Genomic DNA, 20,940 nt, shown 5'->3' with positions numbered 1-20,940 from the left:
CCAGGAGTCTGGGTATCTGGTTTCTAAGGTTGACTTAACTTTTGCTTTCTTATCTGACTATGGGCATGTGGCTTAAGGTCTTTACCTCAGGGTCTCCTTCCCCATAATGCCTAGAAAATGTCTGAGAAATACTTTTGAAATGACAGTGCAAATTGCCACTTAGAATCACCTTGGAATCACGAAGGGAAAAAATGAGGTGAATGTTAGAAAAGCAAAATACAATCTTCTACTTAATCTTATATTTATTATAAAGTTTTTCTTTTGCTGTTTTAAAAGTCATGAGGTTTCTAGAAGACAAATGACATTTTCAAAGTCTTGAGGACACTTATAAAAAATGTTCTTTTTCCATTGTTATTTCTCACCAAATTTCTAACTCTGGCTTTTCTCCAACTTCCTGGCCTCCCCACCTCCCAGTTCCAAGTTGAAAGGACTAAATTGCAATCTTAACTTCACTGATACTAGAAAAGTTTTTGCAGCTCATTTGTTTCATGTAATTTTTATAAATTTATGCTTGTCAGATTTTGTTTCTTCACATTAGTGTATGGAATTACTGATAGTTTCAAATCCATAATCTTCAACTTGATTCTTGTAACTTAAATAATTGATTATGAATTTATAGCATTTTCTAATTTATTTTTAAATTCTCACTGGAGGAACATTGTCATTTGTTGATGATTTTATTGCCTTTGTCTTGAAACAACCCTGATGCTGCTGGAAAGGATCTGTCACTAAGACAGTCACCTACTCTCAAAATACACATATGTGTGCCTACTAGTTTCCAGTGATATGCAGTGTTCTGGGCATAATCATTTGAAAGATGTTCAGCAAGCTAAAATAAATTCTTTCTTCCTATATAATGGTGTGGCCCTGGTTTCATTTTTAAGGACTGCTGTGAAATATGTAGGCCCATTGACAATTTTCTCTGCAAATCAAAGATTCAATATAAATGAGCAATTTCAAAACTTATAAAGGTTGCCATGTAAATCTTTCAGATCAAATATACTGGTTATCACAGAAATAGTCCATACAGGTAAATGAAAAATAAATACTGTTAAATCAGACTACACAGAATTATGAAATCTAACTTGACCTCTCTGGCCAAGTAAATCTGTAATAGGAAGAGTTTACAGGATGTGCCTACAATGTACTCTCTCCGAACTCCTTATTCCAGAGGAAATTTGGTAAGAAAGTAGAACTCGTCTTCACATTAAGGAATATGAGGGTTCATTTAAGTAACTTTCCTGTAGTACAAAGATTAGGCAGCTCTGATTAGAACTGGGTTGAAAATAAGGAGAAATAACCTCTTACAGAACTTGTCTAAATTTAACTTTGCTTCGAACCAATAAACTAGAGCCTTTACTACTTTGCAGACAAATTATAGCTCATCAGTAAGAGGAAAAATCACTGTGGAATTACTCCATAATAGTTCTGTTGCTGTGCCTGTAAATACCGTTCCACTGAGTGACTCTGCCTTTTACTAACTGCTCAGCTCTGCTTTTCTGTAACACACTAAAGGACCCTCAAAACCCTATAGATGACAAATTAGACCACCCTCAGATAAAACATGCAGAGTCGGCACAAAACACTCTTGGTACAAAAGTTGATCGTTGAGTTTCCAAAGTATTTACAAAAATCATTTTTATAATTGATTTAACTCAATCTTTTAATACAAGCTAAAAAGATGAAATAATTTGAATTTCACTTGTGATCTATTACTATGCATAAATAGGAAATACAGACAAAAAAAACTCATTAGTTTGATAAATAAATAAACAGTTGTCTAAAGGGACAAGATGAAGATAGATTCAGATATTGTAGCTAGATAGAGTGTAAGGATTAGATGGTTAAAAATCAGAAGATCATCTGGGAAATGACTTTAGTTTTGTCAATCTGACAGGTATACATCCATGTACGTCAGAGGGGCAGACTGAAATGAGACTTTTCTTTTCTCTTGCCACTGTTGCCTGTGAAGAAGTTTATGTTCTAAGTAGACTTGTTTTCGATAATATTGTTGCTTTCAAAGTGTCATCCAGCATCCAAATCTCCCTTGATGTTTGATAAAGATGAGTATATTGTGACTGATCTAGATATGTGGGTATTATGAGACCTGGTGATCTGCAGAGGTAACTCACTTTCTAGAAATTTTCCTAAGAAATGAGTTCCAAGAGCGACTACTAGAATTTCATGAGAAAATATGAAGAAGCCAGTGGATCATTTTTAAGAAAGATTTTAAGATAGAAGCTATGTTATAGAGGAATAATTTTTGAGCTAGAAGGAAATTAAAATGAGAGTTTAGTCTAATTTTATAAAGTCAGAAGAAATTGTAGTAAGGCCCAAGATTGGTGTTGAGTTTCCTCATGATTAAAGGTTTAATATCAAGTAGATACTTTCTGTGCATAGGGTTGATGTGAACAATGACAGATTCAAGGTCATAATCACCTCTAAATGCCCCTGTAGCATGTAACTACCTTTGTCCTTTTCCTCTTTCTTCCCTTCTTTATTCCTTCCTTCTATCTTCCTATCTCTTTTGCTGCAACCAAACTGACTTAAACTGAAATTTCAGATTCCTAAAAACTGGAAATTTCAGATCCTTAAAAACTGGAAAGAACAATCATTTTATATGGGGATAGTCTACTTAATATATAACAAAGATAATTGCTTTATGTTAGAAATTGGTAATTATCAAGGGTCTATTTTTCATGTCTACAGTTTGTTCTGATTATACACATAATATGAATATAATTGCATTTTCCCCCCAATTTAAATGAGCAAGAAGATCAATGCAGTAAAGAAAGATGTCAAATCTGCAGACAAGAAAATGGATCAAATTATGGCTAGGCAGATTAAACAAGTAAAAATTCAGCACTTGGAATTTATTTTAAAAGCAAATAATAAGAAATTATCCCAAAAAGAAAAAACAGTCCTGAAAATGGGGTAAAGAAGATATGGAGGAATTTTCTTTCCATTGAGCAGAAACTGTGAAGACACTATTGTCAGAAGATTTAATGTTGCTTGTGAATGTTAGAAATATGATGAAATTAAATAAACCCATTGTGGAAAAACTCTTTAATTTGTTCTCCCACACATCACAAAATTCATCTTGATGCTGCTTTTTGACAAAAAAAAAAAAAAAAAAAGAGGAATGTTACCAGGAAGAACATTTGAATCTACTATAATTACTTTTGAGCGAGAAAACCATAATAGCAAAGTATTTCTAACCTTGAATATGTAACGCCCATAAGGATGGTGAATGCAGAGAAAACATCAGATTTTATGGCCTTTCATAAGCTCATTATCTCATAAAATAAAGATTCCCTCCATCTCCCTGTCAGGAATGTTTAAAATCTTCTCTATGGGACGCCACCCGTGGCCCCGACTTGTGAGTGTGACTTTGTGAGGAGAGAACTCGGAGAGGACTGGGTGGTACGTTCCTCCTGTACATTCCCTGTCCTATTAGAAAGTAAGGCCCTGATACACTGTGACCAGGAAGAATCAGCTGAATGCAGGGAGGTTTTGGAGTTGAAGGGGAGGAAATGCAGACAGGGAACAGCCGTGTCGCCCTGGGTTTAAGAGCAGATGAATGACGGTAAGGAAACATGAAGACGCTCTGCCCTGCAGCTATTTTGGATTCGGCATTCTGTCTAGCACCCACATCATTGAACCACATGGCAGAGAACTCAAGTGTCTCGGTGGCTGGTGCATCTCTTCTACCTGTAGGAGTGGTCGCCTTACTCCTACTTACACATGTGCTGAAGCATATTGACATTTGATGCCTTTGCTAAATTTTGCCCTTGTTTCAAAAGTGAGCCTTCATCTGATGAAAATGAGCATTTGGAAAAAATTCTTCTGCTCTTCCAACATTCCTTATCCATGTATTTGTACCGCTATCAAAATGAGCACGAGAACAGATTTGCAGCAAGATCCCTCTCCTTTTGATGCCTGGCTCCTCTGTGTTTACCCACAATTATTTTCATAATATTTCATTGCAATGCCACAAAATAGGAACACTTCTCAGAAGGGAATAGTCTTCCAAGGCATGGCCATGATGAGAAGACAATGAGCTTGTTTTCATTCCAACATCCTTAGCTTTGTGAAAGGCTAAGTGGAAGAAATTAACGTGCTGCATGCTTTACAATCCAAATCGTTCCTAATTATTTTGCTTCTCAAATTATTCTGTGAGGCAGTGATTGGACTTTTTAAAGAGATTTTGTATCAGTTACCCTCAGCTCACATTTAAAATTTTTCATTGTTGTTAAAGATAATCTATTAATTGAAATATAATTAGTTCAGTAAATAATAGCAAGTACTTAGCATATTCAAGTAATCATTCATTTGGCTCAGAAATTGAAAGCAAGGTCAGGGGAATATTTAAATATCTAAACTCAGCATCTTTCAAGCAAAATAAAATTCAAGCTAGACAACATTATGAAGATCCACATACTTACTTTACAAGGCAAAGGGACTTGGCGGATGTGAGTGATGTGAGGACCTGGGGAGGGGAGAGGACCCTGGACTGTGCTTGGCTCAGCTACTCACAGGAGTCCTTAAGAAGCAGGGGATGTTTTCCAGCTGGGACCTGAGGAAGAGGAGGTGAAGGAGGACTGATTAGAGGACCTCCCTGCGGCTGCACTGTGGGAGGCAGGAGTCACAAGCCAAGGTGCACAGGAGTTTTAGAAGCTGGGAAATATAAGTGAGCACTTCTTCTCTGGGAGCCCCATGTGAATGCAGCCTCTGAGGCTGGATTTGCCAGGTGGGATGCACGTGCGCCACTGTTGAGCACCTGTTGCCCAGGACTATGGGATATTTCCTGTGTGTTGTGAAATCCCCACGTGGGTAGCAGTGACGGGAAAGGTTTGTGAGCCCATGTCTTGGCAGGCATGATTTCAAGTTATGGAAATTGAGAATTTCTGTAAACTATACATTTCAGAATTTCATAGTTTAAAAATACATGAGCAATAGACATAAAAATTGTCTTATTTCTCCCTCTCTGCCTCCCCCCCATCCTCCTCCTCTCCTCCTTTTAAAATCATAACACCTTTGTCATTTAACCGAATTCAACATTGACCGATTGTTAAATGAGGAGCTATAAATTCTGGATTGGGTTTGTGCATAGGTGCTATATTTTCCATATTTTGAATTGAAGGAAAAATCTGTGCCTTAAATTCTTACTTTACAAAGAGATTCAGGAAAATAATTTAATTTTGGTTTCACATAGATATTCCCTTATAGACTTCGAAAATTCTTCAATATGCTTTACAAGGCTGCAGTTTTGGACTCTAAGTGTGAATGTTGTTAACAGTCCCCCCAAACTAAAAGTTACATTTTAATTGAAAAAATGAAATTCTATATCTCAGAAATCAATTGAAGTTTTTCTTCTTTGGAAACTATGTCAAAAGTAGTACATGGAGAGACCACAATTAAGTCTCTTTTAAAAGAATTTAAATTAATATAAAGACTAAAAAGTAACAGCAATGAAAGTCAAAGAGCTTTGAGATTTTTCTCAGAAGATCATGGATTTATAAACCTATGGAGTAGACTTTATCTGAATTACACCTGAATATAAAAATTAAAGGACCTACTGGTAGCATTCAGACTCCTTTTTGCCCTGTGCCATGGAATAAAAAAACAACATCGGTGAAGCAAGTAATAAATATCAGGGTTGTCACTTGTAATATTTTTAATCTTGTCAACCATCCAGCTACATTGTATTGAATTCTCCTATTTTTCCAGTTGATGAAATTGGGGTTCACACTTTGTTATAACTGCTGCAGCCATATCCAGAGAATGACTGACAGGAGAATTCATTCCAGGGTTAACTGGCTTCCAAACCTTTGTTTTATAAAATCAGCAGACTAGTGCCTCTCTCTTTAAACCACAAAATAAGCACAGAGATGACCCCATGACTACAAAGTATCAGAAAAATCCCTGTGAACCAGCAATGGGGACAGGCAGATGGAGCTGGGGTCAGGTGGCGTAACGATGAGAACCCTGTCCTTGTACTGCTGTGGACAAAGATGCTCCTGAACTCTTTGATCCTCCCTCCAGGCAAAGTCAAGGACCAGATACTGACTCTTCCCCTTGAACATGGTGGTGCTTGGACAGGTTCAGCTTTGACTTTACAGTGTGACAGAAACGAGATTGTGCCAGACAACTCGCCCAGGCTTCGGACTGTCAGCGTCTACTCCCACCTGTTGGGGGATCCCTGTGGGCACCCTGAGTATTTGACTGCACTCAGTCTGCCTTGCTCTGAGGAATCCCGAGCTAATGCAAGGAGGAGTCCAGAGAGAAGCTCAGCAGCCATCAGCTCTTCTAGCCTTCCCCGTTCCCCAGCTAGAAAAGAGGCATCATGAACAGAGATAAGCCCCCCAGTCTGTGTCCTTCCTGAGTCTCTGACCCACACAGTCATGATAGGAAAGAGCAAATCTGTACTTTAAGCCTCTAAGATGGGGTACAAATTTTTAGGCATCACAAGACAGACTACTTCACCTGTGATGGTTTGTGAACTTGCTCTATTACTTATCCATGGAGTGGCTACAAACATGATTTACTCCACTCTATGATTTTCCCGTTAATTTTAAGAAATGGAAATATCGTCCATGGAAAACCGACTCAAGATCAGTGTCATTGAGTAGTCCCTTTGTAAAGGGAAAATATTAATGATTTGTTGTCATCGTCATGTAGGCATGTTTGACTGTTTTGTTGAGCCCTTCCATTTAGACATTCAAGATTGTAATAATCTATTATTTAAAAAAATTACCATTCCTATGAATACTAGTTTCTAGGATATCAATATATGTGAAGTAAGGAAAATTCAGGACTGACTGAGCAGAATTTTTAGGAAAAATTGGGGAGCAGAGGTGTCTGCATTGTTCAAAACCTGGAGCTCATGGCTCCAAAGACAACTTTGCAGTTGTAGCCATATCAGGGTGAACACCTGCTGCAAACTGATAGCTACTGTCTCAGGGGCCTGCTGGGTTCATAACGGCAGCTCCCTCAGGCCAGAAATGAGACCAGTGACTCTCCTTGCAGGCCCTCTGCCAGATACTCACACGACTGGGCGGGTGTGATACACTCCTTTTCTGGATGTGGAGGGAAGTGCAGCCCAGCCCTCAGGACACCACAGTGGAGCACACGCGCCAGCCCTGTGAAGATGGCACAAGAGAGCTAGAGATAAGGGCTGGGGAGATAGCTCAGCCAGTAGAGTGCTTGCCTTGCAAGCACAAGGCCCTGGGTTCAATCCCCAGCACCAAAAAAAAAAAAAAAAAGAGCTAGAGGCAGACCCTGAGCCCAGCACACATGGTAGACACACCAAACTGGAGAGAGCTGACTGGGGAAAACTCCAGTGGACATGCTCCATGGGGGACAAGGTTTTGCCCTAAGCTTATCAATAGTTAGAGCTATTTAATGGTGTTTTTATAAGCTATAAGTGCCCTCCCCATTGTAGGGTCCATGGATCGTCTTGGTTATGATAACCTCATAAGATAATTTTGACTATGCAAAGAGAAAAATAACTCTAGAACTACTCTGACCAATATGGTAGCCCCTGGTGCTATGTGCCAATTTAAATTATCTAAAATTAAAATTCAGGTCTTTGGTGGTTCTGCCAGATTTCAGTACTCAGTTGCTACAGATGCTTTGCTACTGTATTGAACAGCAGGGAGAGGACCATTTCTATGACTGTAGAATGTTTTATTTGATAGTCCTTCTCTGGAACCAATCCAGGTTCTCTGAATACCTATAAACTAAATCTCAGTCTGCCTCTCTAATTCCTGCTTAGTTAAAAGGCTTTCCAGTGTAAGACTTGACCTGGAGAACTGTAACAGAATACAGTACCTAGAGACTGCATTTGTTCCTTGCAACTACATATCAAGAACTTTGAGAGCTTTCCAGTAGCAATCTCTCATTTATCCACTGTGTCCAAACTCAAGGTAAGCTCATTTATCCATTCAAAAAGTATTTCCTGAGGCCCTATGGTTTACCAGGTATTATTATGGACACGAAGAACCTATGGTGGAAATAATGAACAAATCTTTGCTTTCATGGATGTTAAAAGTGTAGGTGCTTGATAAAGACAATAAAATGTCAAACACAATTTCTTACCATAGGAACATCTGTGAAGAATGTTTCCTTAAGGTGGTAGGGTAAAGAAGATGGATTTTTCAGTGGCTAGAAAAAGCTTAATTTGAAACAAACTAATCATACAAATAATCAAAAATATATTTGTTTCACAAATATTTATTTGGCATCTGCTATATTAGCCAGCTATTGTACTACGTGACCAGTACAGTATTTTATTAATACAAGTAAGAAACCAAAAAATGTGTTAGGAAATCAGAGATTTGTTTCCACTCTCAGCAGAATGATTCAAACCTCAAATGTGGACCAGATACTGGTATATTTAAAGATCCCTGGAAGAAATTGTTAGGTACCTCTAAAAAAAGTAACTGAGACATCCACATTCCCCACTGAATTCAATGCACTAATGAATGCTATGATCTAGGTTATACTGGCTTCAAAATGACCAACGGGGGAAAATAATGACCAATGGGTTGAAGAGGAAAGAAAGTAAACCACAACAGACAAATAAAGAAAAATACTGAGAAGGATTCTGGCCAAATTATATGGCTACATTGTGTGCGTGTATGAATATGTAACGATGAATCCCACCGTTATTAGAAAATGAAGGGAAAAACTTGGAAACTGTTAAATTACTTTGGAAAATAATTACAGAGGGCTACAATTAGGTAGTGTCTGTGAGAACAGGAAGAGAGCGAGATCTGAAATGGCAGCTGTAGGAAAGTCTATATTAATCCCAAAATCTTTAGTTTCACGTCCGAGAGAATGGCAATGCAATCTAAGGCTACAACCATATCAAAAATATTCAAAGGGAGTTGCGTTCATTTTAGGTAGTGTTTACAATTCAAGTAATTGCAATTACTTATTCTTTAATTGTGGATGCACACTTTTCTAAAGTTCTGAGACAAGCAAAATCATAAAGGAAAACATTATTTCACTCGAGGAAATAAGATGAAAACTATTCATCATGCCAATGTAACTTTAAACCCCCCACATTATTCATAAATATATACTGCAATTGGAATTTCTATATTAGATTCGCTCTCTTATTACAGTTAAAGTTGAAAAAAAAAACACAATGTTTTGTCTTATTTAGAATCATTTTTAGAACTTGCAACATGAAAAATGTTTTTCAGAAAAGCCATTCAACATCAAAGTCCAATAAAACAGTAAACTGGACTAAATGTATTCATATATTAGCTTGACCTAAGTCTGGGAATTGGGCCAGATTTCTCAAATTATGCTATCATTATTTACAGAAAAAAAAAAAAAGAAAGAAAATGTTAAAACATTATTAAATAAAGCACATATACACACACATTACAGGAAACAAAATAAATGTTAATGTTAACAAATGTTGAAGATGTGTATATATACACACTGTGCAAATATAATATGCTCCTGAGCCGTATTGGAAATAGTAGCTCTGCCAGGGGAAAATGTACACAATCTCCTTGGCTGTAGGCTACACATTTATTGTGTTATATAAATACACAAAACCGTCATTTCCACAGTTGCCTAAAACAAAATTGAAATCGTACATTTTGCATTTAAAGTTTTTCTTTCTGCTTCATTCCTTAGTGAAAGGCAGATAATGAAATTTGGGTGCTTGCACAAAGAAATGTAGTATAAATGGTACCTTATTCTGTGAAATACAAACTTTTTTATATATTTACATAAAAATTTGCGTGTGTTCAGAAAGTTGATATTTCATCTTCAAGACGGACCTCATTTTAAGTCGTATTTCACTTGCTACAGTGATTAGTTAAGGAAGACATTTTGGTTTTAGTTTTCTGTCTTTATTAAGGCAAATTATTTTCTGCTTAAAATAACTTTCTTAATCAGACTAGACATTTAGGTCACCTATCTAGACAAACATCTCACTTTTCTATCTGAAATATTTGATCTTTCTTTCCCTCCATTACGGGGTGTTGTGCATTTCTAAAATGCTCATCTTGGTGTGGGGTCCTGATTTCTCCAGCAATGTAGCAGCATGGTAACTGGGTTGGAAGGTTGATGAGCCCAGACAAGAAGGAGGTGCTGATGACAGAGAAGTGTAATTGGGAAACATTGCCTTGGGGAAGAAATAGTTTGAGGCTGGAGAGAGGTGCTACCCAGCCACTCTTTCTCCAGTGATATTTATTCTTGAAAGACGGCTTTAAGAATGTGCAACTGCAGAACAAACTCATTTGCTGCCAAAATATAGACTACAACATGCTCAAACTCGCTTTTTGCAAAGGTTCAAGAATGAAAAGTGCACATCTCTTCAAGAAATTCCCAAACTGTCATTGTGAATAGTAACCCAATATTGCATTTTAGAAACTGAGAGCATCTTAAATAAAAAGCAATTATTCCATGCAAAAAGCATATATAAATGCCAGCAGTCAAAAACCCTGTGAAAAGACATGATTAAAACAGATTTCAAAAAATATTTATCTGTGGTTTTTGACTTTTGAAGCCCATGGACATTTCCCTTGAAGAAAAAAATCAAAAACACAAAAATATTAAGGAAAAATGTAAGAAGCATTTTTGAAAAGGAACAAAGTAAGAAATTATTTTTACTTTGTTACCAAGACCCGAGCCAAACATAAGAGAATTCTCAAAATCAGAAGTTAGTTTGGGTGTGAAGAAAGAATGATTATCTATCATTTATTTTTACTTTTTCCTATATTTCTTGCCAATCAGTTGACACATTGTTAGTAGACCTGATTTTCTGTTTATTATATATGAGAGTTAGTATTCCTCCCTTTTAAGGGAATATTTTAACTAAATCTTCTAACTGGGCATTATAAAGTCATCAAGACCAGGTCAATTCATGTTTCAACATAAAGCTGTCCTGGCTCTTTGCTTCCCACCCACCTCTTTGATTTTTTTAAAGGCCCTGTCTGTTCTTCTCTTGCTGCCCTCCTTATTTCTAAATATTTATTAATGGTCAAGATATTAATTTCAGTGTAAGTTAATCACCTTCAAGAGGTTAGTCATTTAATGTGTTTACATGTGCTCTCATGATGAGCAATGCCTTGGTGAGCTTTTACCTGACCACTCCTTTCTCTCTCTTACTGACCCATGTGTCTGTCCTCCCCAGATTTCATCCCAAACGTCTACCGCATATTCTGTCTTCATGAGAGTCTACAGGAAAATGTTACAGTTTTTTTCCCCTTAGTGCAACTGTTCTCTTAAACTCACACCCATCATAATTTTGCACAGAAATGAGCCTGACAAATTGTATCGAAATAAATTCCATTCGTGTATAAATACCTAAGCTAGGAATATTTTTTCATATAAGATTTAAAGCTAGTTAAGAATTCATTGAAAAGTTTTCCCATCCCATCTCGCTAGACTAGTTTAAAGAGACTACAACGTGATTCCTGGAATAAAGAATGGGGTCTGTGGACTGGGGTCTGTGGAAGAGAGGTCATGGTTCCCAAGATCCTAGGAATGCAATGGGCCTGCAGACCCTCCAGGCGAAGTGCCTCCTGCTTCCGTGCTGAATGGGGGCTGGCCTGGCCGCTGCAGAGTGCTCTGGGACAGCAGTACAACAAGCAGGCGTTCCTCATACGCTGCCCTGCTGCTGGCTCTACCAAGGTCCTGCTTCCATCTCTCCCCCTTCAGAAAGGAATTCCATGGGGACAGAGCCACTTTCCTGTGTTCACTGAAGCCCCGTCCATTTGGACGGGAGAATCTTGGCTCTGATGCGAGACAAACTGGGTGAAGCAGTGCCGAAACCCTTGCCGAGGTCACACTGCTGTGGCACAGGCAGGCTGAGGAGTCGCGTCCTGCAAGTTTCCATACTGACTTCAGAAGAGCATCTTGAGAGAGGCGATTTCACTCCACTTTGTAAAGTGACTCTTCGGTAAAACATGACTCTTCATGAGAGTTCCTTCTCCGCCAAGTTGTCTGAGTAAAAGAAAAGTCTCTGAACAGCAGGGGTGATGGTCTTTAAACAATTTAGACTCTCAAATACAGCCTAAAACTTAGCAGCTCTGGAAAAGTCTGCTGAGGTTGTAGGAAGTAACAGAGTGCTCCTGAGGATGCGCATGCTTGAATTATATGACCCAGATGACAACCTTGGTCCTCCGGCCCCTTAGGAATGCATATCCATGTACATTTTCAAATCCGAAGTCCAAGGACACTCCAGAGTTTGAATTGAATCCTACGTAGTGAAGTATGATCCAAAAGAGCTGGACTTTGGAACCTCACCAAGTATTAAGCAAATGGCAAGATTTTTATCCATTTAAACATATGCATCGGCAGATGTGCTGGGCCTTTCAAAATTTTATGTTTGATACAAAAACAACAGGAAAATTGAACTTATACAAGGCTATACAGAAGTCTTGAATGATCCTTTTTACTCAGTTGTCCTCAAATGTAAAGTAATAATAATTGTGACATTTTATTGATACTATTTTATTACAAACTGTTACTTAAATATATCATACTTTTCTGAAGACTTTCATTTATACATAGTAGTCCCATCTAAACTACATAACAATATTATCAAGTAATTAATTTTCAGAGTTGTTTTAATAACTTGATTAGAGCTCAAATAAGAATTTAGAGGGAAAAAAACCTGAATCTTTTCATAAAGTTACTACATTGTGTTGTTCTAATAACATTTCAGAAATAGTTACCAAACTCTAAAATTTAATTTTGTAGTAAGAAATCTTTAAAAATATTACCAGCATGTGGATTTCTTTTCAGCATGTGAGAATGTGTCACTATCACAATAATTTAAAATACTATTTTTAAAAAATTGCCTTTATCAGATACATTACTTTGTTTCTTCTTCTTCTTCCCTCTTTTCTTGGCAGAGAAGGATATTCTTTGGTACCACTTCGTTAATCTTTATGACTCATTATTTTCTTGTGAATCCAATTATTATTTTCCTGACTTTAAAATAAATTTCAGAATTTTTATGTTTAACTGAACAAATCAATCGACAGTGTCACGAATTTTAAAAATTTACAAAAGTAACAGTCAGTACCTGGAAAAATACAGTGAAGATCTTACAAAGCTCTGCTTACTCGGGAGGGTGAACATTTGTTCTTTTCTCAGTCTATCCAATGAATATCCATCTCATCCCTTGCTTGTCCTGGGCTCTGGGTTTGTGTGATGATCAGCTGCTCCTGGGTCTCAAGAGCTCTGCTCACACAGACACCACAGTCCTTGTGGAAAATGATACTAGTAAAATGAAGGCACCGTAGATGCCAACCATTCATCCACAGTTTAGATGATGGTTCCAGAGCCCAGAGATCAAGGTTAACAGCCTAAAGTGGCATCAGGAACGTCTTTCCACAGAATTCTTGACTGAGCCTAGGAAATCTGCAATTCCAGATGCTACCTGAGTGTGGCATAGGAAGCAGTCCCTGAGAGGCAGTGGTCCAAGGAAAAGCCCTGGAAAAAGGGGGCCTCGACCTCCTCAGGAGGTCCAGGTCCCTACTGAGGAGAAAGCCGAACCCTGCAGTGTGAGGGGAGCTATGGAGGGCAGGGACTGGATGATGCCAACAGTCTGGAATTTATCCAGACAGATCAGGGAGCCATTAGAGGGATTTGCTGTGGGGTGGTGGTGACAAGATTAAGATGTGCAGTTTGAAACTCTCAGGTTGTCACCTGGAGGTGTCTGGAGAGAAGACGAAATGGACTCAGTGTGGAGGCGGAAAGCAAGGTCAGAGTCCTTTTCAATAGCCCCCCAGAGGGATGACAGTGGCATAAATTGTGGGGTGGGAGATGATAGCACCCTATTCCCTGTTTTGTTTTTAACATGCATACAGTTATTTCAAAGCAGGAATGTCATTCAAATAATCTAACATCTGGAGCAAGGATACCAATCAGAAGCTGCTCCCCGCTCTGTGGCCATGTATCAGCTCTCGCTCAAAACTGATCTAAAAACATGTTCAATTCTGTATCAAAAAAGCAAAAATGTTAAGGTCAGTTTAAGATTTGGAAATCAGATGGTTAGAATTTTAGTAGTTACATTATACTACAGTTTGATGGGATCTGTTTTTAATGGCAGTTTTCTTTTCTCCCATCATATAAAAACAGCAAATGATACTTTTCCTCCTGAATGAGCAAGGCCAGGTTAGAATTTCTCAAAAGTCAGTACTTATAGAAAACATTGTCTATTTTGCCATGTCGAAACATCTTACAGAATCCCAGAAAAATCTCCTCATCTTCCAATTAAGGCTCTTTTATTATGAGTCATCAAAACTCAGCCACAGTTGTCATATAACTGACCAGAGCTGATGATGAGATAATCTATAACCACAGAGACAAAATTAATAGTATTTGGGGTTCAGGTAAATACCATTTGTATCTTGGGGAAAGTACATCTCACTGAAATGATTTTCAACTCTGATATTTTGTATAGATTTTTAATAAGCTCCAATTTTACTAAAATACCTACAATGAATAATCAATGTATCTAATGGTGTATTCTCTTTTTCTTCAGATGGAATCCGAGCATATTTAGAAAGCAAATGCTACGCCATTTAATTTTATTAGGAAAACATTTACTGGTAGAAATGTGTTTTCAGCTCTCACTAGTATTCAACTCAAAAGCTCATCAGGAGGGAGCCTTTGGACTTGCTCGATTGTTCTCAGGTTCAGTAGATGAGCGGAGAAGGTGCGCCTCCCACCCTCAGGTAGGAGGGTGTGTATCAACAGTGTAATGCAAGGTCTCAAAGGAAGAAAGAAACAGCTTTCACCACCAGTTGCACATAAGGTTTGTCAACTGATTTTCTTAATGATCACTGGTTCTTTAAGTTCCCCGATGTTGGGGCTGGGGATGTAACTCAGTGGGTAATCCTGGGCTTAGTGTGAGTAAAGGCAGGGGCTCAATCCTCAGCACATAAAATAATTGTTGAAAAATGTTTCCAGACCATAAACAGTCTCACCTATTGCAGTAGTCGAACAGTTGGACATTTTGAGGTTGTCATGATATGTGGGAATTGCCCTCTGAGGGAAGAGCACAGTTGTTCCATTTTTCTATTTCTTGAATGCCAGTGACTGTATAAAATTCCTGTGAGATTTGTGTACGAGCTGGAAGATGTCAGGTGGTGCTATGTTTTGTGTATGGTTTGTCCTTTCTGAAACTCATGCTGACAGTTAATTCCAAATTGGGAAAAGTTAAGAAGTGGGACCAGGGGCTTTAAGAGGTTGTTAGGGTCTGCCCTCAGGAATGGATTAGTTCCCTCATCAGCTAACGGGGCACTGGTTGACAAGTTCAGGATTCTTCTCAGGAGCGGATCTGGGATGGACACCAGTTTGACCAGGGGCCTGTGTGCTCCCTGTCTCTTCCCATGTGGTGGCTGGTGCTGTCTCAGGACTCCGCCAGCAGGACCACCTCTAGAAGTGGCCCCTCGCTTTAAACAGAACTATCACAGACATCCTCTTCTCCTGTCAACTTGGCCACATGTCATTAACAACAGGAAATGAACTGGGACACAGGGAATGGCAGCCACTTAGGGAAGAGGGAGTTGGCCTGGACAATGGCGGAGTCACTAATAATGGATGACAGAATACAGAGTCTCAGAGGCACAAGATCTAACTTCTGGTGTTGATAAAGGCCAAGGAACTATTTTGATCATGGATAGAAAGAATGAAAAAAAAAAAAAAGCAATGAATGTTAGTGTCTCTAGTTTCTATTAATATCTATACACATTCATATTGATCTATCTCAATCTCTTTATGTCTATTTACATTACTTGCTTCAAGCATAGAGTTGTTTGGGAGGATGTGCTCATGGTCTGTGCTGGTTAAATGTGGAGGTATAAAGAGGACTGTGACTATAGGCATTTATGATTTCAGTCACGTAGAAAGTTCTGTCAAGATGGTGCCTCCAGTCAGATGCTGTGAGGCCACGTGATTGCTGTAGCTTACCCACCATCTTCACGCACAGATTGTGGGTATTCAGATTGTGATCTTGGAGCTCAAGAGTGCAAAGCCAATTGCCTGCTGAACTCACTGTCACGTTTGGAAGAGACTCATGGGTGACTGTGGAAACACATCATCCTCTACAACTGCGTTGATTGGATCCATGGAAATCACAGCAGAAGGTGTGAGACCTCCCATTCTTGGAACTGATTTTGTGGAGTCATTGGGCATGTGAGGTTTGAGGGGACACATGTTACGAATTTAGAAAGTAAAGAATATGAATATTATAACTCTCTGGTATTTTTCATAGCATCTTTATTAATACCAAAACAATTTAGATGGTCTATCAACAAAAATCAACATAAATCACAGTCTTATTTATTTAGCACACATTGGTAATGTGCTGTGCTTCAATAATACAAATTAAATACCATCAGTGAATTCCTTATTTAGTTACTTTTTTGTACCAGTTTTTTTTTTTTTAAACAAAACTACTATAAACACTACACCAACTTTAAATATGAAACCATAGTGGCCAAACCCAAAGGTCAATGTGCACATGGAGCTTTTGCAGAACACTAGGGAGACAGCAGGGGTGCCGAGGGTCCTCTCCCATGTAGATGGCCGCTGCCACACGGTCTTTTATAGGAGAGGCCTTCCAGGAATGCTGCCCCACTTAGACATTTCTGTATTGTTTCAGATAAAATTTCAGACATTGCCAAGTCAGCACAAATTCTGATATTTTTACAATGCTAAACTGCTAGACAAAAAAAAAAAAAAAAAAAAAAAAATGTTCCACAGGAAACAGCCGGAGGCCCTTGAGGGTGTACCCTTGCCCAGCTTCATGATGAGGAAACTCGCCCCAGTGCAGGGAGTCAGGTCTGTCACTGCTGCTGGGTTTCAGGGGACGCACCTGACCACTGTTCCAGACCTCTTCCTTCAGAGGGACTCAAAGCAACAATCCCAGAATGATGAGTTTTAAACATGAACACATCCAGTAAGTGTCATCATCAAATGACAGTTAACAAGGTTGTTGATTGGCGCTCAAGTCTCATCTATAAATAAAAGCTCATTTCGGTTGTTTCCCTTATTTCAGTGCAGAGACCCCCGCACACACACACACACACATACTCCTTTGTGCCTTGTGAGGCCTGCCTGCTTCAAGTAGTTAAGAGTGGAGGAGGAAAGGGAGACCTGGAAGGAGACAGTGACTCCAGGTTCCAGAGTCTGTTATGAGAACGTGGCTGGAGTGGAGCTCACCATATGGCCTGTCGTCCATGCCAGGACTGCAAAAAACCACCACACTATAACAGAACTCTGCATCCACTTCCTGTTTTAAAGATTATGTTCTTTTGTTTGCTTAAGAATTTTTATAGGGTTAGAAGCTAGGGTTAGGGAGGGGGGCAAGAATGGAGGAAGGAGGACTGTATAGAGGGAAAAGAGGAGTGAGAGGGGGTGGGGGGGAAGGGAAAAAGTAACAGAATGAATCAAACAACATTACCCTATGTAAATTTATGATTACCAAATGGTATGCCTTTACGCCATGTACAAACAGAGAAACAATATGTATCCCATTTGTTTACAATAAAAAAGAAAAGAAATAAAATAACTATATATATATAAAGAACTATAACTATATATATATATGTATATATATATATATATATAAAGACCTCAGTTGCCGGGACTGGGGAGATAGCTCAGTTGGTAGAGAGCTCGACTGTCAGCATAAGGCCCTGGGTTCGATCCCCAGCACACCTCCCCACCAAAAAAAAAAAAAAAAAAAAAAGCACTCAATTGCTTGTGTTTCAGATTTTAGCTCTCTGAAAAGTATGAATCAGCAAAGGTCTTCACAAGTGAACACACAGAGTGCCATTCATTACAAGGAATGAGAATCAAGAAGATGTCTTCTTTGAATTTCCCTTCCTAAGCTCTCCACTCCTTCTCTCCCTTTCTTTCTGAAAGACTGCAAGCACTCTGCTCAGTTTGCCCACTTACTTGAATTTGGAGAAGGTGCTCACAATGCTGTTACCTGTTCCAAGGCTTGGGCACATTCTGTGAAACTGTCTTGAAGATACGCACCTCTTTTGCTGTCTTCTTTGTTATTTATTCATTTTGCCAAATCATCTGCAAGTAAAAGTATCAAAATATGGTCTTTAAAACTTACTTTGGATGTGGGCTTTCTTTGAAGGACAGTTATTAAAATAAACTCCTAGGACTGTTCATTTTCTTTTTCCTCTTTCTCAGAGAGAGCAATGTCATCACTTTCCCCCAGTATTATATTTCTCTTCAATAATTGATATGCTACATTAAAAGAACACAAAATGGTCTTAATTATGCAATAATGATCAAGGCAGAGTGTTTCCTGGGAACTAATGTTCGCCTGAGAGGAGGGTGATGGCTTGAGTCCGGCTGGTTATTAAACCGCAGGAAATGCTGCGGGCCAAGATTTGTATTATTTCCCTGAGATGAAAATGAACCAAAAAAGGCAAAATGGGTTTTCTTCCACTAATGGGTAAAATGGCCTCATTTTCGATTCAGAAGCCATTTCAGTAGAAGGAACATGTTCCATAACAGCTAAATCAAAATTTTCAGTGGTCTCTGCTTTGGTTTTAATATGGTATAAAATAAATAATATTCTTTTATTGATTTGGAATTTTGATAGAATCAAAATGAGCACTCAGCATTTGCGTTTCTGTCCAATTGTGCAACTGTGTAGGACATCATGCCCAACATTTGCTTTTGAGATGTTTTGTGAACTGTGAATATATTTTCATTTAATAATGAAAGTAGCTACTTAAGAACACATTCAGCAATACTAATTTAATCTAATAGCAATAAAAAAAATGGGTTTTATTCCCTTTTGTTTCTAGGATTCCTTCAGATCAAATGTTAGGGAAAGAGATTTGACCAAAAGATGCTTCAGGATTATCTTCCGTCAGATCACGCTGCATAAATAGAGATGAATCGTTTAACTTTCTGAACTTAAAATCTTTCTTCAGAAAATAGATACTAGAGGCACCCCACCTTTTTGATTTGAAACAACATCATACAAAATAGTGTTTCATAAGTTAGTGCTATAAAAATGCAGTCACTAATGTATTTACATTTTCAAATTAACTAACCGCAATTTTTTTTTTTTTTTTTTTAATGTTTTGCTGTATTTTGGTGGGGTATGTCACAGGGCATAGCTGAGAAGTGACAGAGCTCCTAATGGTCAAAATGAAATAATTTGAGAAAATATTAAAGACATATTGGATAATAAACCAAAATACAAACTAACTCATGCTGATTGAACAAATGATGGCATACATAAATAAACAGGAGAAAACTTGGTCTCCTGTGCAGAACCACAAAGATTTGAAGTGACTACTGTGTGTGCATGCAGGCGACCATGATTCCCTATTCCTGCAGTGTGGCCTGTACGTGGTGACTTCTTTCCAAAGGATGTGTACACTATGGGAAGGAGAAAGAAAAGGTTTGAGCAGCAAGAGCAGCAAGGGGACACAGGGACGAGGAGCCAGGGGGGCCTTGGCAGATTTATCAGCACCATTTAGAACCTTGTTAGTCCAATGTGGACTTCAAGAATTGCCTAACTTTCATGACAAATGCAGGCATTCTGCTTAACAGGGAAAGTTCAAAAGCCACTTTAGGGAAACATCATCTTTCCTCTGCCACTATAAAAGTGCCTAAAATAGTACATAATAAGCATATGGCCACAAACTTAAATGCTTTATATTGCCAGGGAAACATGTTGGCAGGTGCATAACAGACCTTGCTGAAGATTTAGAGGAAAGATTATTAAAACAAACGACACAGTGTGAAATGTTGTTATATATGTGGATTTTTAAGAAGGGCCTAGCAGAATGCAAATGTAATTTTCCTGAGGGAGGAGATTTATGTCTGTTTTGTGTTCAGCTTTTTCTCCAGCATTTAGGGCAGCTTCTACCACACAGTAGGGACTCATTCAATTTTTGTTGAATGTACTCAATGAATATTTCATTTTAGGCTATTTGCTGGATATGACTTTAATAATAATATAGCTCTCTTATTCTGTTGGTTGCTAAAGGAAATATGTACTATGGAAAGTATATTTCAATCATAAATGACTGCTTAATAGCACAAAGTTTCATGGTTGAAAGGAGAAGAGACTATGCAATGGAGTCCTTACGAGCCACTGCTTCAAAGGGGACAGAGGAGGCAGTGGGTGCTTTTGGAGGCAGAAAAACCAGGGGACCAAACTTTCTGAGTTCAGATTGTGGTTTTCCATGGGTAACATAGAAATGACAGAACTGACCTCAGAGAGAACTTAGGAGAACCACGTCAGCTAATGTATGAAAGACACATAGATCATTGCCTGATATTACGAAATCGCTGCATGAAGCAAGCCATTATTAATTTTAATATCTATTATTTAAACAAAAATTGTAGGACACAGTTGCAGACATTGCAGTACACATAGAAGTTGTTTGCTTCATAATGTATAAGCTATCACAGCTGAGAAATTGTAGCTGAGACATGCAAGACACCCCACTATCAGAAATCAATTTTGTAGTTATTAATTCAAGATGTATAAAGTAGTGTGTCATGAATAAATTTCTCAAATCATCATATGTATAACTTTCTTCAAACTATTAAAAATGAAAAATCCAAATTGTTTTGAACTCTAAGTAAAATAAAAAATTCGATAGATTATAAGAATAATATGTTTAAATCAGAAAAGATGAAGATTTGTCAGTCAACAAAATTGGTTGTAGTTAAAATTGTTAACTACAGTGGAAAATTAATATGTGATCTGATACTTATAATTGGTAATTCTAGTTAATGATTAATTTCTTCCATTAATTCTTAGTTTGACAGCCTTTAAAACCAACAATTGAGATGAACTCATCCTAGAATTCTGATCTTGAAATTTTTGTGTATCAGGGATGCAAACTAAGATTTTCCAAAATACAGAAGCAAATTGCACTACTTTGTCTTCATTGTAGATAC

The sequence above is a fragment of the Sciurus vulgaris genome, assembly GCF_902686455.1.
Source record: "Sciurus vulgaris genome assembly, chromosome: 4".
Lineage (NCBI taxonomy): Eukaryota > Metazoa > Chordata > Mammalia > Rodentia > Sciuridae > Sciurus > Sciurus vulgaris.
This window is presented reverse-complemented; position numbering follows the sequence as displayed.